The sequence below is a fragment of the Pleurodeles waltl genome, chromosome 8 (assembly GCF_031143425.1).
Source record: "Pleurodeles waltl isolate 20211129_DDA chromosome 8, aPleWal1.hap1.20221129, whole genome shotgun sequence".
Taxonomy (NCBI): domain Eukaryota; kingdom Metazoa; phylum Chordata; class Amphibia; order Caudata; family Salamandridae; genus Pleurodeles; species Pleurodeles waltl.
The window spans coordinates 351011186-351029712 of record NC_090447.1 but is presented as its reverse complement, the minus strand read 5'-3'; positions in this window follow the sequence as shown (position 1 = coordinate 351029712).

Here is an 18527-nt window from a genome sequence, read left to right as displayed (position 1 = left end):
TACCTGTGAACGCCAACCTTCTAAACCAGTCGTTCCCAACCTTTTGACCCCCACTCTATCATTACTGGAACCCAGGGATCCCCTCTGAATCATTATTCGAATCCAGGGACCCCCCACTGAGTCATTAATGGATGCTGGGGACCACGGCCTAAACATTGTCAATGATTTGAAGATATAACAATACCAAAAAATATAGAAACAAACGTTTAATCTAACACATACACAAATAATACATTTTTATTTAATTTGCAAACAAATATATATATATATTTTATTTTAATACAAAGATTGGAGCTTTTCTAAATTCAATTGAAGCCACTCATCATCCAAACTATATTCTACTTGATGCAGGTGCACCACTCCCACAAATCAAAATGAGGATACTAATTTAATTTTAGCCACAAATTACAAATTCCTTGACCTTTACAATACGCTTTAGAATTTTCAGTTGTACATTTTCCCACTTTTTGAATATATATTCTTAAATAATCTGTTAATATTAGTTATTTTTTAAGAAGTCACGGACCCCCTGAGAAGACTTTGCAGCCCCCCAGAGGGTTCCCAGATCACAGGTTGGGAACAACTGTTCTAAATCAAGCTTTTACTACATTCTATTCTACCGATTACCTCACACTGAAATGGAGTCCCTTAGGAGCCAGAAATGTTCCATTTTAAAACATGCAATTAACTACACCTTTCCCTATTTTAAATTAGCAATTAAAATGTTTAGAAAATCAGTAAACATACACATATATATATATATGCAAAAAAACATGTACAACTACACCTAAAGTGAGAAAATTCTTTGGTAACAAACTTCCCGTGACGCTGGGCAGTCACTATGTGCTCCTTGGTAGACACTGCTTGGAAAGGTTCAGCATTGTAGGGAGCATCAGATTTTGTTTTGCACCTCTGCCCGGCGATCACCAAATCTCAGTTTCTAAACAAGATGTCCTTTGCTTGGCGCCTCATGTCTGCATCAGCTTTCATTTTATGCTTGTTAACCAAATCCCTTGTGCGAATCATGTTGTCACTTTTGTCTCTTTTGGTGGTCCTTTGACGTAACCCGGTTGTCATTGCTCTCCCAAACATCAAAGTTGCAAGACTTTCACTTGCGGTTGAGTGAGGTGTCGAGCAATAAGCTTGTAGAGGAGAATTCAATACTGGTTTCAAATTGAGCTTCTCAACAGTTGCACTCTGTACTGCTTTCTTTAGTGTGATCATAAAACATTCAACAAGTCCCATTGGCCTGCAGCCATAAAGGGGTGCACTTTTGATGCTTGATGTTCAGATGATCCAAGAACTCTTTGAATTCTTTACTATTAAAAGGCGGGCCGTTATCAGACTTCACAATGGCTGGGATGCCCCTTGTTGCGAATATGTCATCTAGTTTTTCAATAACTCGTTCATGAGTCAAGGAAAACATGAGTATTCATCTACAATCACCATTAAATGATGTCCATTATCAAGTGAACCAAAGAAATTGATGAGTATTCTTTCCCATGCCTGTCTAGGGAGTTCTGACACTTTCAGAGTGTGTTGAGTAACACTGGTTGAAAGGCAATTGCATATGTGAAAGGCCTAGAGTTCCTTTTCAACTCTTTCATCTAACTGTGGAAACCAAACTTGGTCTCGGAGAGCTGTCTTTGTGGCAACGATTCCACGATGTCCCTCATGAGCCACTCCAATTACTTTCTGTCGCAGACTCTCTGGAATTAGGATTATTGACCCTCACTGTATAACTTCTTCCTGAGGAATGGACAATTCCTCTTTGACATTTTTGTGTATTTTTGATATTCACCATTACTATTTAGAGTTTGAATGTGCTTATTCCATGAGTGATGTGTAATTATGTCCTTTAACTTCAGCAGTTCACTATCATGGCTCATGCCAGTTACAATCTAGACTAACACTATACCAGCTTGTCTACTGACAATGACATTAATGTAGGCCTCAGCCGTCTTGGATTGAGCACTGTGGCCATGTATCGGCACTCTAGAAAAGTAGTCAACAGGATCCGGGTCCTTTCTTCGATGATGCACAATTGTATAATTTTATTCTTGTAATCGTAGTCCCCATCGTTCAATGTGAGGAGGCATCTTGGCTCTTGGATTGCCAAAGCTGGTCAGCAAAGCTTGATGATCAGTTACCAGCATAAAATGCTTTCCGTACAGGAATACATGGAAATGTTCACAAGCCATACCACAGCCAAACCTTCTTTCTAAGGTTGTGAGTAAGCACGTTCTGTTTGGGACAAACTTCTACTAGCATAGGCCGCAATATGCCATCAAGCATTTCAGCATCCACTATGCTGTACAAGGATAGCGCCTAACCCGACCGGCTAGCGTCAACCATAACGTCTGTATGAAGCTCTGGATTGAAATATGCCATTTCTTTTGCATTTTCAGTGGCATATTTGATTCTCTTGAAACTTTTCTCACATTCATATGACCACTAAAAAGAGACATTTTCCTTTGTCAACTCTTGCAGTGGAGCACTAACACTGGCAAAGTCTTGAAGTCTTGTATCTATTTTGAACAGTAACTGGCCATGCCCAAAAAAGAACGTGCCATTAAAACATCTTGTGGGAATCAGCATTTGACAGAGGTTGTACTTTGACAGGAAAGATATGGTCAAATAATTTTAGTTTTGTCTTGTTGAACTCACACTTGTCTGCATTCAAAGTCAAACCTGCATCACTGAGCAATTGAGATACTTGTGTGAGAGCTCTATCATGCTCCTTCTGTGTAGCCCAGAAAACTAATAAGTAATCTCTATAACTGAATGCATTCACACAGACTTTATGTTACAACAAATGACGTCTTGGAAAACGTCTGCAGCAGATAACAGACCAAAACTAAAGGCCTCACTACAAGTTTAGCGGCGTTGGTGGTCTGACTGCCGTCAGCTTGGTGGTTGGACCACCATATTATGAGTCATGTGGGCCTATGGAGCAAAGACTGCTGCAGTCCCACCGGCACCGCCAGGCAGCACAAACTGCTGCGGTCCCATGGCAGCACAAACAGGCCGGTGGGGACATTGTTTCCGCCGGACACATTATGAGGTTGCACACCGCGTTTCAGAGTTTTGACACTGGCAGCTATCTGATGCTTTTCTGACATACAAAGTGGACATGGATGGTTCCAGGTATTGTAGGTCACAGATTTGGGGTGTATGAGTCCTGTGCCAAGACAGCTTGCACAGTGTTTGAGTAGAAATCAGAAGAGCACAATGGACTGATTTTGTGTGCTGTAGTGGGCAGATTGCATTATGTGTGTCATCGTGTGGGCATGAAATATGGAGTCACAGATTGCGACCAGGTTATTTACCTTTCACATTGGCTAAACACTATTCATGTGTGTCCTGTATGTAGCTGTAGATGTCTTTCATCATTCCAGGCCACAGTGCCTGTGCCACAACACTGACATATGTTTGTGTCATACCACCATATGCATGGTCATTAGATTAAGATGGACCTGTAATGAGAGACTGTTGTACTGCCACCTGTCTGTATCTTTGATTATGTGATGTTACTTTGGTGTGGAATGTGATAAGGCTCAAGCCGTTGACATCAACCACTTCAGTGTTTGCCTATACTACAGGACAATGTGTGACACATCACTTCCTTCCTTGGTCTGGGGGGCTGTTCCTTGCAATATGTACTTTGACTTGGTATGAGTCACACATTTGTGCTTTAAGAAGTCCAGACATATAGGCAGTATATGTGCTGTACACTGGAATAAAATGTTTGGTGTTACCGGACACCAGTACTAATGTGTTGGTGTATAATGGGTATAATCCTGAGCAGGACACTGTGTACCTGTAACATATCCCTCTCTGCACAAGTATCTTGTGTCTTCATCACATGGTCTTACATCTCTACAAAGCAAAATGTAGAAATTAAGCAAGCAGACAATGAGTTTATGATGGGTGAATTTAAAACAATGCTGATGCAGTAAATAAAATTTGGACATAAAGGAACAAAAAAGTAAAGTGAAGGTGTCAGTCATGGTGAATAAAATCATTGGAGTAGATGCCACACCACTGGGAGTCCAAGGTCCAGAGTACTCCTCCCATTGGAACTGGTAAGTGGTTGCAGATCATTCAACAGAGTGAATATGTGGCACACAAAGGAGGTCCTTTAGGAAGAGGTCACTTGCTGGCAGTGGTGGGTGTCTGCACATCCTTAATTCTTTGCTGGACGTCCCCACTTGCATGGGGGGAATCTGCGACTACAGAGATAGGGGTGTCTGGTGCAGGTTCTTCCTCTGGCAGGGCCTCCCTTCCAGTGGCTGGCACCGATGTTGATGTGCCTGGTGTTGAAGAGCCAAAGGAAAGGGTAAGGTTGGTTTCGAAAAGCCCTGCTCAGGGCTGTGTACATGTCCTTCATCACCCCTGTTAAGCAGGCCATGTTGGTATTGTGGCCTCCATCTGTTCTCGCATGTCTCTGTGTATGACCCTGTGCAGCTGCTTGATTTCCTGGAGTTCGGTCAAGACCGAGCCCATCACGCCTTAAGACTTCTTATAGACCCCCAAGATGTGGTTGATGGTGTCCTGGCCAAGAGCAGCTCCAGTGGCCTCACTCCGCTGACTCAGAGCATCCCTCCCACGCATCTTACCCTGACAGCCCTGTGTCCTTGCCACAGAGTGCCCTCTCCCACTGGGTCCTGGAACCTCATTGTCTGAAGTATTGCGCTGCAACTCAGGATCCAGGACTAGGGGGCACAAGGTGGTAGACACTGTGCTTGGTACGCTAGTTGTGGGGGGAATGGTTGCCTGTGATGTTGAGGCAGCCGGGCTGGGAGGTGTTGTAGCCACAGTGAGACTCACTGTTGGTGTCTGATCATGTTGCATAGATGGGCCAGAACCGTCATCCACATCCAGATGTCCAGGAGTGCCTGCTTCACTGAGGGCTTCATCTAGGGGGGTAGTGGAAGTCTCCTCTGTGGCCTCTGTGTGCCCAGCGTCAGTTTGACCTGTTGATGTGAAAGATGCAATGTTATTGGCTGTATTGTGACATCTACCTCCAACAGTTTAGTGTTACATTATGCAGAGACCTTGTACAAAGTTAAGTTGCAGTTAGTCCTACTGTTGCAAGTACCCATGGTTATGGTTGTATTGACATGACATTTGCGGAGCATGCTAGATCTTTTTAACTGGAACAGCTCCTGAAATGTGCAGATCAATATCCCTTGAGAGTATGGCCTGATAATTCTCTCTTTCCCCCAGTGCAAGGCAAAACAGTGGCTATGCAAGATATGTCTTTGGCCATTGTGAGGCCTAGTTGAGTGTGCTGCAGGTAGACCCAGGAGTTTGTTGTGTATGTGACTGGAGTCATAAGGTGGTCAGTGCAGTGTGAATGTGTCTGCTGCTAATACCATTCTAGTTATGCATCTTGAGGTGGGATACTTGTTTTGCACACTGGATAAGCTGTCCTTCCTATCCTCACTGGGTTTGTCTTGGGTTAGCAGGTCAAGATGGAGCTAGGTAACCATACACATATCAGAGTTGAACATGATCAGTGTCTTGGTCACTCACGGGTGAGTAAACTTTAATTGAGATTTAGCAAGCAAGGGTATTTGGACATGTGACCACTGGCCTGGTGTTTGGAGTTATAGAAACAGTGCCTCCTGGGAGTTGCAGTCATGTCACTCTCTATATGACACACTTGACAAATGTTACCCTCGAAGCTGAGTAAACGTCATTTGAGAGTTCACAAATAGGTGAATTTGGACTAGTGAGCACTAGTTTTGTGGTTGGGGTTAGAGAAACAAGGGCCTGTTGGGCTTTGCATTCCAGTCACGCCCTCTACTTCCCACCACTGAACCAATGGTATCCGCCCAGGTGAGTAAACATCAACTGAAAGTTAACAGGCATGGGTATTTGGGCATGTGAAAACTGGGCTTGTGTTTGGAGTTAGAGGAACAGAGCCTCCTGGCCTTAGCAGTCATGTCACTCCCTCTACTTCATACACTTGATGAATGTCATCCCCCCCAGGTAAGTATACTTCATTTGTGAGTTAACAAACAAGGGTATTTGGAGTAGAGAACACTGGTTTGGTGGTTGGAGTGATAGTAACAGAGCCTTCTGGGAGTTGCAGTCTTGTCAGTCCCTGTACTACACACAATAAACAAATATTATCCCTCCAGGTGAGTACACTTCATGTGTGAGTTACCAAACTGGAGTCTATGGAGAAGAGGACACTGGGCTGGTGAGTGAAGTAACAGTGAGGGGGCCTCCTGGCCTTACAAGCCATGCCACTTACTCCGCTACACACACTATAGAAATGGTATACTCCCAGCTAAGTAAACCAACATTGAGAGTTGCCAAACAGGGGGTCTTTCGATGAATGAACACTGTTCTGGTGTTTGTAGTCAGAGAAACCGTGTGTCCTGTGAGTTGCAGTCAGGTTATTCCATCTACGTCACACACTTGACCAATGCTATCCCCCCAGGTGGTACATTTCATTTGGGAGTTGACACACAAGGGTCTTTGGAGAAGGAAACACTGGGCTGGTGTTTGGGGTTATATAAGCAATGCCTGCTGGGAGTTGCAGTCATGTCACTCTCTCTACTACACACAATAGACCAGTGTTATCCCTCCACACGAGTACACTGCAATTGACAATTGTGAAACAGATGTATTAGGACATGTGACCACTGTGCTGGTGATTGGAGTCAGAGGAACAGTGCCTCCTGTGAGTTGCAGTCAGATCATTCTCTCTACTACACACACTTGACCATTGTTCTCCCCCAGATGAGTATACTGCAATTGAGAGTTCACTAACAGATGTATTGTAGCATGTGACCACTGTGCTGGTGTTTGTGATTACAGGCATAGTGCTTTCTGGGAGTTGTAGTCATGGCAGGTCCCATACTACACACACTATACAAATGTCATCTCCTCAGGTGAGTACACTACAATTGTGAGTTGCCCAGTAGAGGTCCTAGGACAGGTGAACACTGGGATGGTTAGTGGAGTAACAGTAAATGAGGCAAAAGGTGAACTGTATGCATGCATGACATAGCATTTTGGCAACATTGTTTGTGTTGTAACTTACCAGACTCCACTCCCCCAGGGTTTCCAGTCAAGCCCTCTGGATGCAGAATGGCCAAGACCTTGTCCTCCCAGGGAAAGAGATGTAATGTGACACTGGGAGGGCCACTGCCAGTCTTCTTGGCCTGCCGCTGGTGCCTGGAGACAAGGGAACAGACCTTGTCCCTGAGGTCGTTCCACCTCTTCCTGTTGTCCTCCTTTTTGTGCAGGGTGATGCCTACAGCATTCACTCTGTCAACGATCCTGTCCCACATTTCCATTTTCCTACTGAGAGGAGTATGCTGGACTTGTGCTCCAAACAATTGTGGCTCTACTCTTGGTTAGCATCCACCATGGCTCTTAACTCATCTTCAGCAAAATGGGGATTTTTTTTAACGTGACGTGGAGGAACACAAAAAAAAACGGGTGACAATGGCTTACTAAGCAGGGGAAGTGCAATAGGGTGTGAGTGGACAAAAGTGTGAGCAGGGTGTTTAATGGGATGGTCAAAAAAGGGGTGCCTAATCTATGAATTTTACAAAATAAGGTGCTCAGGCTTCGTTGTCTTTCTGTCTAAATGCAAAGGATTGTGGTGTGTGAAGGGGTGTGTTTTATAGTATCATTTGCAGGTGTGTCCAGTGTGGCAATGTGTCAGCTGTGTTGTTTTCAAATTCATCCAGTGTGCTGTTGCGTATTACCTTGCTGACCGCCTTGGTTCAGACCGCCATTTGCACACGCCATGGGGGTCCGCCACGGCAACTGTTGGCTTGTAGTAAGGTCAGAGGTTGGTCGCTGTGCTGTCGGTGCTGGAGGTCGAACCGCCTATTCCCAGGCCACTGTACCGCTGGCAGTCTGCCTTTTTTGCTTTGCTGTCAGCAGTCCTGCCTGTATATCGTAATAGGGCGGACAGAAAGACCACCAACACGGCGATCTTTTCAGGACCACCAACACATCGGTCTGGTGGTCCCACCGCCAAAGTAGTAATCAGGCCCAAAGTCTCTTGTCTCTTAACAAACCAACATGTGTAGATAGGTTGTTTTGTACCTGCAGCTTTCTTCAAGTTCCAACTGATGATAACCTTTATTTAAATCAAGTTGAAAAAGGAACTTGGCACCATTCAGTTACTTTTATTACGTCAGCAATGTGTGGCCCTGGATGTGGTTCTCATTCAATTGCTTTGTTTGCGTGATGCATGTCAACACATATGCATACCGCTCCTTCACTGACCTTTTTAGGCACTAATATGATGGGAGAAACCCATCGTGTTGGACCAGGCGAACGCTTAATAATGCAATGCTTAAGCAATGATTCAAGTTCTTTTTCAACAGCTTCTTCTAAATGAAAAGCAGTTTGTCTATGTTGCTGAGCAACAGGACGGACATCCTCATTAATATGCAGTTTTACTTTCATATTTAGCTCCCCTAAACCATGAAACAACAAAGGGAATTGGCTATTTTGTGATGAGCATTCATGTTGTAATTCACAGAAATCAGTCCCATATCAGCAGCCGTGTTGAAACTGAGCAAACAGGCACCTGACGCTGTACCTCAAAGCACATGGATCAGTGCTTGTATCTACGTTTTCTTATGTTTCACTGTTGCTACAAATAAATCTTGACTCTTTATCGGTGTCCATGCAGCCCAAGTATAGACTTTGGTCTTCGATGGATTAAGCCTTGGTAACTGAGACAGTTCATTGTATTTCTTTTCAGGCATGATATTTATAGATGCACCACTATCGATAATGAAAGGTATATAGAACAATCATGTATCTCCAATGTACTCTTTAAACAGTGTTTGTATGATTTTTCTGGTTGGCATGTCAGCTTTTCTTCGACTGCCATTTTTCGTCACATGCGACCAGTCTGACATGTGCACACTTTTCTGAGGTAAACATCAACATGGTACAATCACTTTCTTCAACTTCACTTGGTATTGAGGCAGAAGAACTGTTTGGCGATGATTTAGATGATTATCGTCTTCGTTTAGTATCTATTTGCCTCAACTGATGTAGATGTAGCCACTTGGCCTTGAGGGTGTGCTTTAAACATTACTTCTGGAACGTTCTTGCAGCTATTTTGTCTTCTCGCTGTGATGCATTTACTTTTTCCTTCGCTTTACTCACCATTACAAAATGGTTCTCTTTCTCACAACCTTTACTTATCTATCAAGTGGCGGGACACCTTCCTTCATGTGAAAACAAAAATCCACATCTAAAACACAACTTCTTTTTACATGTAAACATCACTTTGTGTCCTTCAGTCTTTTGCCTCAGATTACTTTTCCCACTCATGACTGACTCGCTCTGAACACCTCTGGCCTCCATGTCAGCAGCTTGTCTCTCAGCACATTCCCCAGCTTTGTCAACCATCAACACTAGCTCCAGGCTACACTTCTCTTAGCATTCGTCGCATGAATGAATTAGAAAATCATCCATCAATAACTCGAAGATGCATGGCATCTTTATCTTTAAATTCATTTAAATTACAGTGTTTGTTTAAGTAATTGTGTTTTTTTCTCACAAATTCATTGATTCTTTCAAAAACTCTTTGATGTCCTTGACTGAAAATGTATCGTTCATAATCAGCATTTGGAACTGGATTGAACTCGAGATTCAAAGCATTTTTAATCTGCCAGTACCTGACGTATGCCTCAGTTCTCTGCATTTTCTTTATGACCTCTTTCACACCATCACCAGCAAGATTTGTGAGATATCAGTCTCTTCAAGTGCATCAATGAAATCTTTAAATATCTCTACCCAACTAGCCCATCTATTGCCTCTATTTTGCTGGTATCAAAAGGGTGTGGTGGTTTCAGGAAGTCGTCAGCTTTGTAACAGTTTATGGGAGTGGCTGACGCTGTGACCAGAGCTCTCTCTGGCCTCTCCTGCCGGAAACCAGGATCAGTTTCATTCATGCTCCTGTCCTGTCCTGGCCCTGGGATGGGCCAGCCTCGGGGTCATCCTTGATGGGCTCCATTGGCAGAATGACCCTCTGCCAAATTTTTCACCAATGCAGGCATGGACAGCTCTGTAGATACAACCCCAGGCACTTCTCTTGGAGCCACTCTCAGCCGCAGAGTGATGACTCCGTTTAATTGGGTCAGGTAAGCAGACCCTTTTATGTACTTGATGGATCTTGTTTATAGTCTCTCTTTTCACACCTATTTTATGTCTTCCTTGCAGCACTTCATAGATCTGGTTGTATCCACCTTTAGCGCTAACCCTCTGTACAAGTTATATCTTCATTTTGCGTGGCTCCTTTTAGTTGGGTCTTGGTCGTAGCTTCTTGACCGATGGTACGTAGACTTTTTTGTGAAGCTTTTTCCCATTCAGAAGCTTCACACCAGCTGGTTTTGCACTTTGACTCCACATACGTCACCCGCTGACTTGGCACTTAGACAAAGGCACACACTGCACGCACAAGCAGTTTGCTTGGACCACTGCAAACGCTCCAGGAGACCACTTTCTTCTTCAAGTTACTTATCCCTATGTCCTCGCCAGTTGTAGTGTCTCCCCTAGCTGGGGTACCAGCCAATGACTACACCACACACAGAGCTGTAAATCACACAACTTCTTGTGAACTCCAACATTCTAAAACAAGCTTTCATTACATGTTATCCTAGTGATTATGTCACACCAATACACAGTCCGTTATGAGCCAGAAATGTTCCATCCTAAAAGATGCAAGACTCTACAGTATGTATCTACCTGTGTGTGAATATGTGTGTGTCTATACATATACAAAGTCAGATTTAAACATTTTAAGCAAACAATGCTGTTTTGCAGTGAAAATGTAGTTGGACAAATGAATGTCTGTGGCAAGATGCAGTGTCTGCTTTTTTGTCCTGTGCCATCGCCTGGCACATTCAACAGCTGTGCCACTCACTGTGGTAGTGAGGGCCCAAGGGGCAGGGTGGGTGGGCAGGACAAACAGAACCGAGGCACTGGCCCCATCTGGCCCCTTCTAGAGACACCAGTGAGCTGGTGCTTGCACAGCCTTTTCTGTGATATGATGATAATAGCCAGGGTTTAATATGTCGTTTATTGCTGCAGTGGGTCTATCTTTAAAAATACTTCATGGCCTACATGCAGAAAGGCGGATGGAACTGTGCAACTGTTATGAATGAGAGACAGTTGTCTCTGTGCTCCTGTGTTTCAGTGGAATGATGTGATGAGGCCCCACTAATACTTCCATATCTCACAGAAATTAATTGGTTTTAGACTGAGTGTGAGCTCCTTGAGGGGTTGCCTCACACCTGGCACTGCAGGAGCTACAGGTGTCTGTGTGTAATGTGCTATAAATTTGTGCAATGTAAAATAAAAATGTGGTGTACATAAAAACAAGCATTCAGTGTATTGATGTCCCAGAGACATAGTGGTGACCTTGCTTCTTTATTTACTCGTAAATTAAAAACACAACTTTATTGCACAGAGTGGAAGTTGGATAGACTGCATATTTTATTACAACCAATATACGTATGTGTGACCTTACGTGCAATTGTTTATTTTTTGTACTTTTTTAATAGCGTAAACTTGAGCCGAGATCATCATAGCACTTTACAGACGAACACAGGCAGTCTAAGTGATTTTCCCAGAATCACAGGATGCTGAGTGAAGGCCGGCGTTGAAGCCTGTCTCCATCATTCCCAGGTCATCAGCATTAATTGCTAGGCCACATGTCCTCCACCAATACGCAGTGCCAGGTTTTAACACAAGCTGATTACACTGACTGGTTATACTGAATCATTTACTCCCAGGTGATCCAGTTCACATCTGTGCCTCAGGATCTTCCCTGGCACCACCTCCTGCAAAACCCTTTCCTGCCGGGTCACAGTCCACTTCTTCTCTGACATGGTCCTAGGCCAGCCTCAAAGTTATTCAGTGCCTTCAGCTGTCCAGGCTTGGGCTCCATGATTGTAGAAAAGTGCCCCTTTTGGACATGGTCACCCCCAATTTTTGGTCACTGGTACTGAGGTTTTTCGACCGAGGTGCACTGGGTCCCTGCTAAACAGGTCCCCGGTGCCAGTGCACTTTCTCTAAAAACAAGTAACAATGTGTACAGTTGGCACACACTCCTCTACCTCTGTAAGTCCCTAGTAGAGGGTACCCCTGGTAGCGGGAGCCTAGGTAGTGGAGAGGGTCCCTAAGGGCTGCAGCATGCATTGTGCCACTCTCAGGGACCCCCCTAAAAGAAGATGCATGCAGCTGCCATTACAGTCTGCAGGTCCTGATACAACCCAGGCAAAAACACGACATGGCACACCCACTGTGTGCTATGTCCTGACCACTGCATCTAAGTATTTGTAAGTCACCCCCTACAGCAGGCCTTGAAGCCCCATAGCAGGATGTGTTATATTTGATATGAGGATATATATGCACGAGCAGGTATGCCCCTGTGACATCCACCTTAATTGCTGAACATTGCATATGAACAGGAAAGCCATCTTAAGGTATGTCCTGTACACCTGTCATTACAAGTTCCCCAGCTACATAATGGCTTCACTGAAACCTATGGTTTTTGGTATCAAACACCTCATGTTAATAAATCCATATTGATGCCAGCCTCAGATTTAATATGAAGTGCACCCACAGGGCATCTTACTAGTCTCTTAGTATGTTGGCTGACTGGTCTCGACCAGCCTGCCACAGCAGACAGGTTTCTGACCCCTTGGAAGTGAGAGCCTGTGCTCTCAAGAGTCCAGAAACAAAGCCTGCTTCAGAGGAAGGTGTTATCACCTACTCCAGCAGGATGGCTAGTGAATCTGCATACTAAGAGCAGGGACTTCAAAGGCCCTAACACGTTTGGTATGCGGCTCAACTTCCCCTAGACATGGGTGTTGCCACACACTGCCCTAAGGCCCACTTGGTACCAGGACAGGTGGGAAAATTAGTTAGTCAGTAGATGTGTACCACCTTTGGGCTAGCCACACCCGTATAGTGGGCTACCCAAAGTGGACACTTGAGATAGCCTGAGGGTTTTGGTAGAACTAGGCATTCTGGGACAGGGCTATGCCCATTCCCCACAAAAGGTGATCATATAGGGGATGTAGTCACCCCAAGGGTAAGTAGCCAATTTGTTACTACTCTACGCTCCCCTAAATGCCCCTAAATTGGGTATTAAGGTGGCTTCCTGACACCATAAGAACAGATTTGTATGACCCAAAGAAGAATAGGACACAGAAGAGCCGAAGGAGCAAGAACTGTGGATGACTGGTGGACTTTTGGCACAAACACTGCCTGCCTACCTGCTTCTGTCCTGACATTTGCAACATAATGCCTCGTCCTGCAGGAGGTCATAGTGCTCCAAGAGGACAGACCCATCTTCCATCCAAGTGAGAAGTCATCAGGATCAACCAGAGCCGAGCTGCACCAATCCCTGTGGTACTCGATGCCTTGCGACAACCAAGGCTTGTTGAGGTCCATCCCGGACTCCAACAGTATATCCTAAAACCTGCCAGCAAGGGACAACAGCACTGCAGAGGACATCCTTCAGAGTCGTCCAGCTGCATTCTTTTGTGTCTCCCCCTGCAGGTCACCCAAAGAACACAGGGAGCCTGGATGCAGGAGCGGCGCTGCTAAAGATCCGCTGCACCCGAGTGCCCTGGCCTGGGTCCACAACTTCCAACTGTGTCCCCCTGCTCCCAGGACACCAACCGACCAAGCCCCCATTCTTTTGCTAGGTGGGTCCCTTGCCGCCAACTGTTCAATGCGCAGCAAACCCGACTCGACCAGCACTCCTTCACCTGGACGCCCCAGGGCAGGTAAAACTGTATCGCTGATCTTGCTTGTGACTTTTCACCCCTAGCACTTTCCTACCATCAGGGATCCCCGTGAACTGATTGCAAAGACCCAATATGCAGTAAAAGTACTTTGGAACCTTTATTGCATAGAAGCGCATTGGAGTAAACAGAGTTACTTTTTTTTTTTTTTTAATCTTTTTATTGTTACTCAACTTTTAACAATCATACCAACAACATTAAAACAGTTAAGATCACCACTACGTTCAATCATTTGGCATGTGATTTATAATTATCGCCACACATTTGGACTATTTATGTTTTGCAGGTATCATGTACATGACTATTGGCATTTACTCCCCTCCTGTCTTTGTGAAGATACCAGTTTACCCCTTGTGTACCCCCATTCCTCACCGTCAGTCAAGTCCCCCAATGACTGGCTTTCCCCTCTCTCAAATTGAGTCAATAATGCTCCTCAGATCTTCAGGAATTCCTCTACTTTATAATTTCTCCACATTTGTCTAAAGCGAACATCCTCTGCCACTGCCCAGTCCATTACATCCCCCTTTCAATGTTACACACTTGGTCCCGTATGACCCATGCAAATGATACCTGATAGAGCGTTCCGTCCTAATAAATTACCTGTATTTGGACGCTCTTGGGTCGATGAATCTTTTGACCAAGTGGGGCTCTCTTCACCCGAGATTAGTCAATTTAATCAAATCAATAATCAATAACGAACATAAGCAATGCCCTGATCAACATAACACTTCACAATTAATCCAGAAAACATTTCGGCGAACCATGACCTTTCGGTCATGAATAACCACACCAGTTCATTCAAAGTTAATGAATTTATTTCCCTATATTAACAAAGCTAGCACGATATAAATGTGTCTCAACACCAAATGATATATGTAAATGAACATTAATAGCTGTCCATAACGGCGAAAAGATGCAATCTATGCAGCATTTTAATAACAATGCATTCGATGATAGCAACGCAAACCACTAAAACTATAATCTGTAATGGGCTAATTGCATACATTAGTCAGCATAACAAGGTCTCAAATTGCATCGTGCAACAAATGAATCCTCATCTAACATCAAATTAGCATCTGCATGTGGGATTTCATGCAAAAAAACAATTTAGCAACATTAATTTGGAAAACTCCTAACTAGGGCTCTTATCAAAAATCAGCAGTTGGTTACCTAAAAAGAAACACAATGCAACTGTACATTTTATCCTTTCATATTTACCAAATTCAATCAGCATTCAAGGAAGTCTTCGTCTCACAGGTACCGGTTTCGATCAGCATGGGACGGGGGCAAAGGGGGCAGGGTGGACGGGGCAATTGCCTCACAGCGGCAAGATAAAAGGACAAAACTACTACTTTATGCAAAGGGGCAAATCAAAGTTAAAGTCTCTAGGGTGAGAATTTCTTAAAGTCTCTTTCTCTCGATTAGAGAAAGCATCAAAGTCTCATTCAAAATGGCGTCGAACATCAATTGGCATCGTAGAAGATGGCAAAATGACGAGGTCGGCAAGATGGGCCATAATGGCTGCAATGGGCAATAATGTCCCTTTTCTTCTTGTGCACCAGGTTTAAATAAACAACAGTTCAAATCCAGTAGGGTCTTCCATTGGAGGGTTCATAGGTTGGCTTCAAATTGTCCAATCAAAAACAACAATTCACAAGCTTCTACCTAGGCATACATTATGCTTGGAGTCGGGAACGTAAGTTGCAACATATTTTACCAATTAACTCACTTTCAGAGCTTCCATTGTCTGCACCTGCAGATTGACCTTGGAGCAAAGAAGAAGATGCCAGGCTGGCACGAAACCTTAAAGATAAGCATGTGAACCGATCTCACTGGAAAAGTACAGCTTCAAGCAAGAATACACGTTTTATTAGCACATTAGAAAAACACGAGCATCTAAACCGTGAGACAAGGCAACTAGGCCGAAGCCTCCACTAAAGTTATGCTAAGTTAAAACATTTCAAACAAGCAAATCATGGCACACGTTTACGGTTATGTCAGATTAGTACAATTCTAATACATCACGTTATATAAAGCACGCTTATAAATGTTGGCGAACTACTCTGAGGGCACATTTGTCCCCGTACAATCTTTATTAGTTCGGTTAAAGTCACACTTGATTATTGCAGCACTACGTTTTATGCGCTAATAAATGTAAAACCTTCATTTCTGCGTCATCAATCCCTCCTCTGATGACTATTTGTCATCACACAAAACCATTCCCACAAATTTTATTCCATTAAAATTCTGTCAGTTCTCTTTGCCTTTTAGTTCCCCTTGTTCTTGCCTTGTATTCTTCTGCCATTCTTTTCATCATTTTCTCTTCCTTCCTTCTCTTAATTCTTGCCATGATCATTAGTATTCCCCTCTTTATTCCCCAAATCCCAAAGATGCAAATTAGGACTATTAGTATTCCCTGTATTATTTTTAGTAATATTCCATTCCAAATGCCACCAAGCCAATTTCCCACTGAAGCAACTCCCTTTCCAACCTTCTCCCAAACTCCTGGTTCTTTCAATTCCTTCAAGTCTGCACTCTCTTTTGTTAGATTTGCAAGCATTGTTTTAATCTTCACACTATTGTCTGGTATATACGTGCAACAGTGACGCGCACCAAGCATTTTGCAAACGCCGCCCGCCATCCTTTGCTAAAAGAATGTCTAGGGCAAAACCTGTTTTGAAGAGTCATAGCTCTTTCTGCTGCAAGTTCAGCATCCATCAGGATTATAGCACCTGAAAACTTTGTCAACATGTTATCCACTATAGTAGACAACTTTCTTATTTTGATGGAATTCAACACAACTCCCAATGAAGGAATCATGGCTCCAAATATATCTCCTACCACAGCAGCTGCGGTCTCTCTTTTCTGGATACGATGAGATCCAGGCGTCTTTGGAATCACCAATAGGTCATCCAGTTGATAAACCTTTGGGAACACTATACCCAAATAACATCTCCCCCACCATCCCTTTGGAAGACGATAATAGGCATTATGCCCACAAATGTAATATACACCAGGTATGACAGGGTCAAGTCCGTTCAGCATGAATGTCCATTTGGCCTTAAAGATAAACGTATGTTTACATTCACTCGCTCCCACGAAAATGTTATCATAATAAGATTCACCACGATATATACAAAATTTCCCTACATGCCAAGCGTCTAAAGCTATTTTTCCTTGTGTTTTTATTGCGGCAAAAGCATAATTATCTACTGAAGCCCTCTTACTTAGTTCTTTTTTTAATTTCGCATTCATTTGTGCCCTTCTATCATCTGTGCGATCTAAAAAGCTTATTTCTACTGCAGAGAGCGAGCAGGTAAGGTTTTCCCTATGAGCGTGAGCTGTTTCAAAAGGTTGCATTGGCTCGAAAAATTCCCTCATTATTTTAGCATCCCAATCTTTAGCAATCTGGCTTAGTTGCGTTATTATAGGAACATATGCAAAGGTAACATCATAATTTGAATAAAAATACTGTATGTTAGTTTGACCATAAAATCTAGAAGTTACTAAACTACATGTAATCCCATATGTAAGAGGCATGTGGTGATAAGTCACCCCTTCCGTTACCGATGTCGGTATCTGTGTACACACATAACAACCTTTTGCATCCATAGTCTCAACATATTCTGTTAGTAGGCGATAGAAAACATTATACGAAAGTTCCTTCTTATCATGCAAGTGTCTCTCATCTAATTCTAGTCTTTTCAATGCGGTTAGTTCAGTGACAGTAACAGGAGCAGAAGTAGAAGCATCAATTTTCTCATTCTCACCCTTACCACGCGTTGCAAGCACTATTGCCATTATTATTAGTACACATGCAGTTATCAAGCCTATACACGCATATTTACAATATTTCACTCTACTGTTTTGTGTAGCGTACTTAGTCATGATCTGTATAGAATCAGAGAGCTAGAAGCACTTATAAAGAAACGATTTAGCAATTAGTTACAAAGCTGAACGAGCGCAATGTTCACACAGTTTTCTTCAGGAGCCCAGTCACTTATCGGTTAGCAGCATTTGTCTCAATTCGGCAATAACTCAGTCTTTTACCAGTTAGCAACGTTGTCTCAAATCGGGTTTAAGAGTCAATCAGGTTATCAAAGTCTTATCAAGTTAGCAAATGTCTCATCCGGTTTAGCAATGTCTCAGCTGGTTGTATCACGTTAGATTATAGCAAGCAATGTCATTTATCAGTTTTTCAGTCAATAGTGCCCATAAAACTTTTCTTTTCTATTGGTATCTCTTCTTCTTCGTTCTCGAGGCTAAGAGATACAAATTCGTCGGTCCAATCGTCATTGACTACATATGCCCATTCTGGACCGGAATATCTCCTGTTTGGTATCCTTTTCCTTTTCAATTTTGCATCTCTCTTTGATTCTGCCTCACTGGTACTTTCCTCTTTGGCCAAGTCCTTTTCTTCACTTGATGTTGGTACCACGACAGACACTTCCTTTCTTTTCTCTTTCACTCTTGGCCCTTCACTGTCGTTCAACGTTTCTCTAGTTCTTAGTTTTACTGGTGATATACTTGGTCTTCTCTTTGCACTGTGTCCACTTGATGGACCTGCGATCTCTTCTGAGGAAGTTTGAACAGTTTCGTTCTGTTCTGCCTTGTCCCCTCCTTCTGGGGAGTCAATCAGGTTTTCCTTTTCTTTTTCTGTACCGTCTGCTTCTGGGAAAGCCCACCTCTGATCAGGCTCTCCTGCTTCTTCAC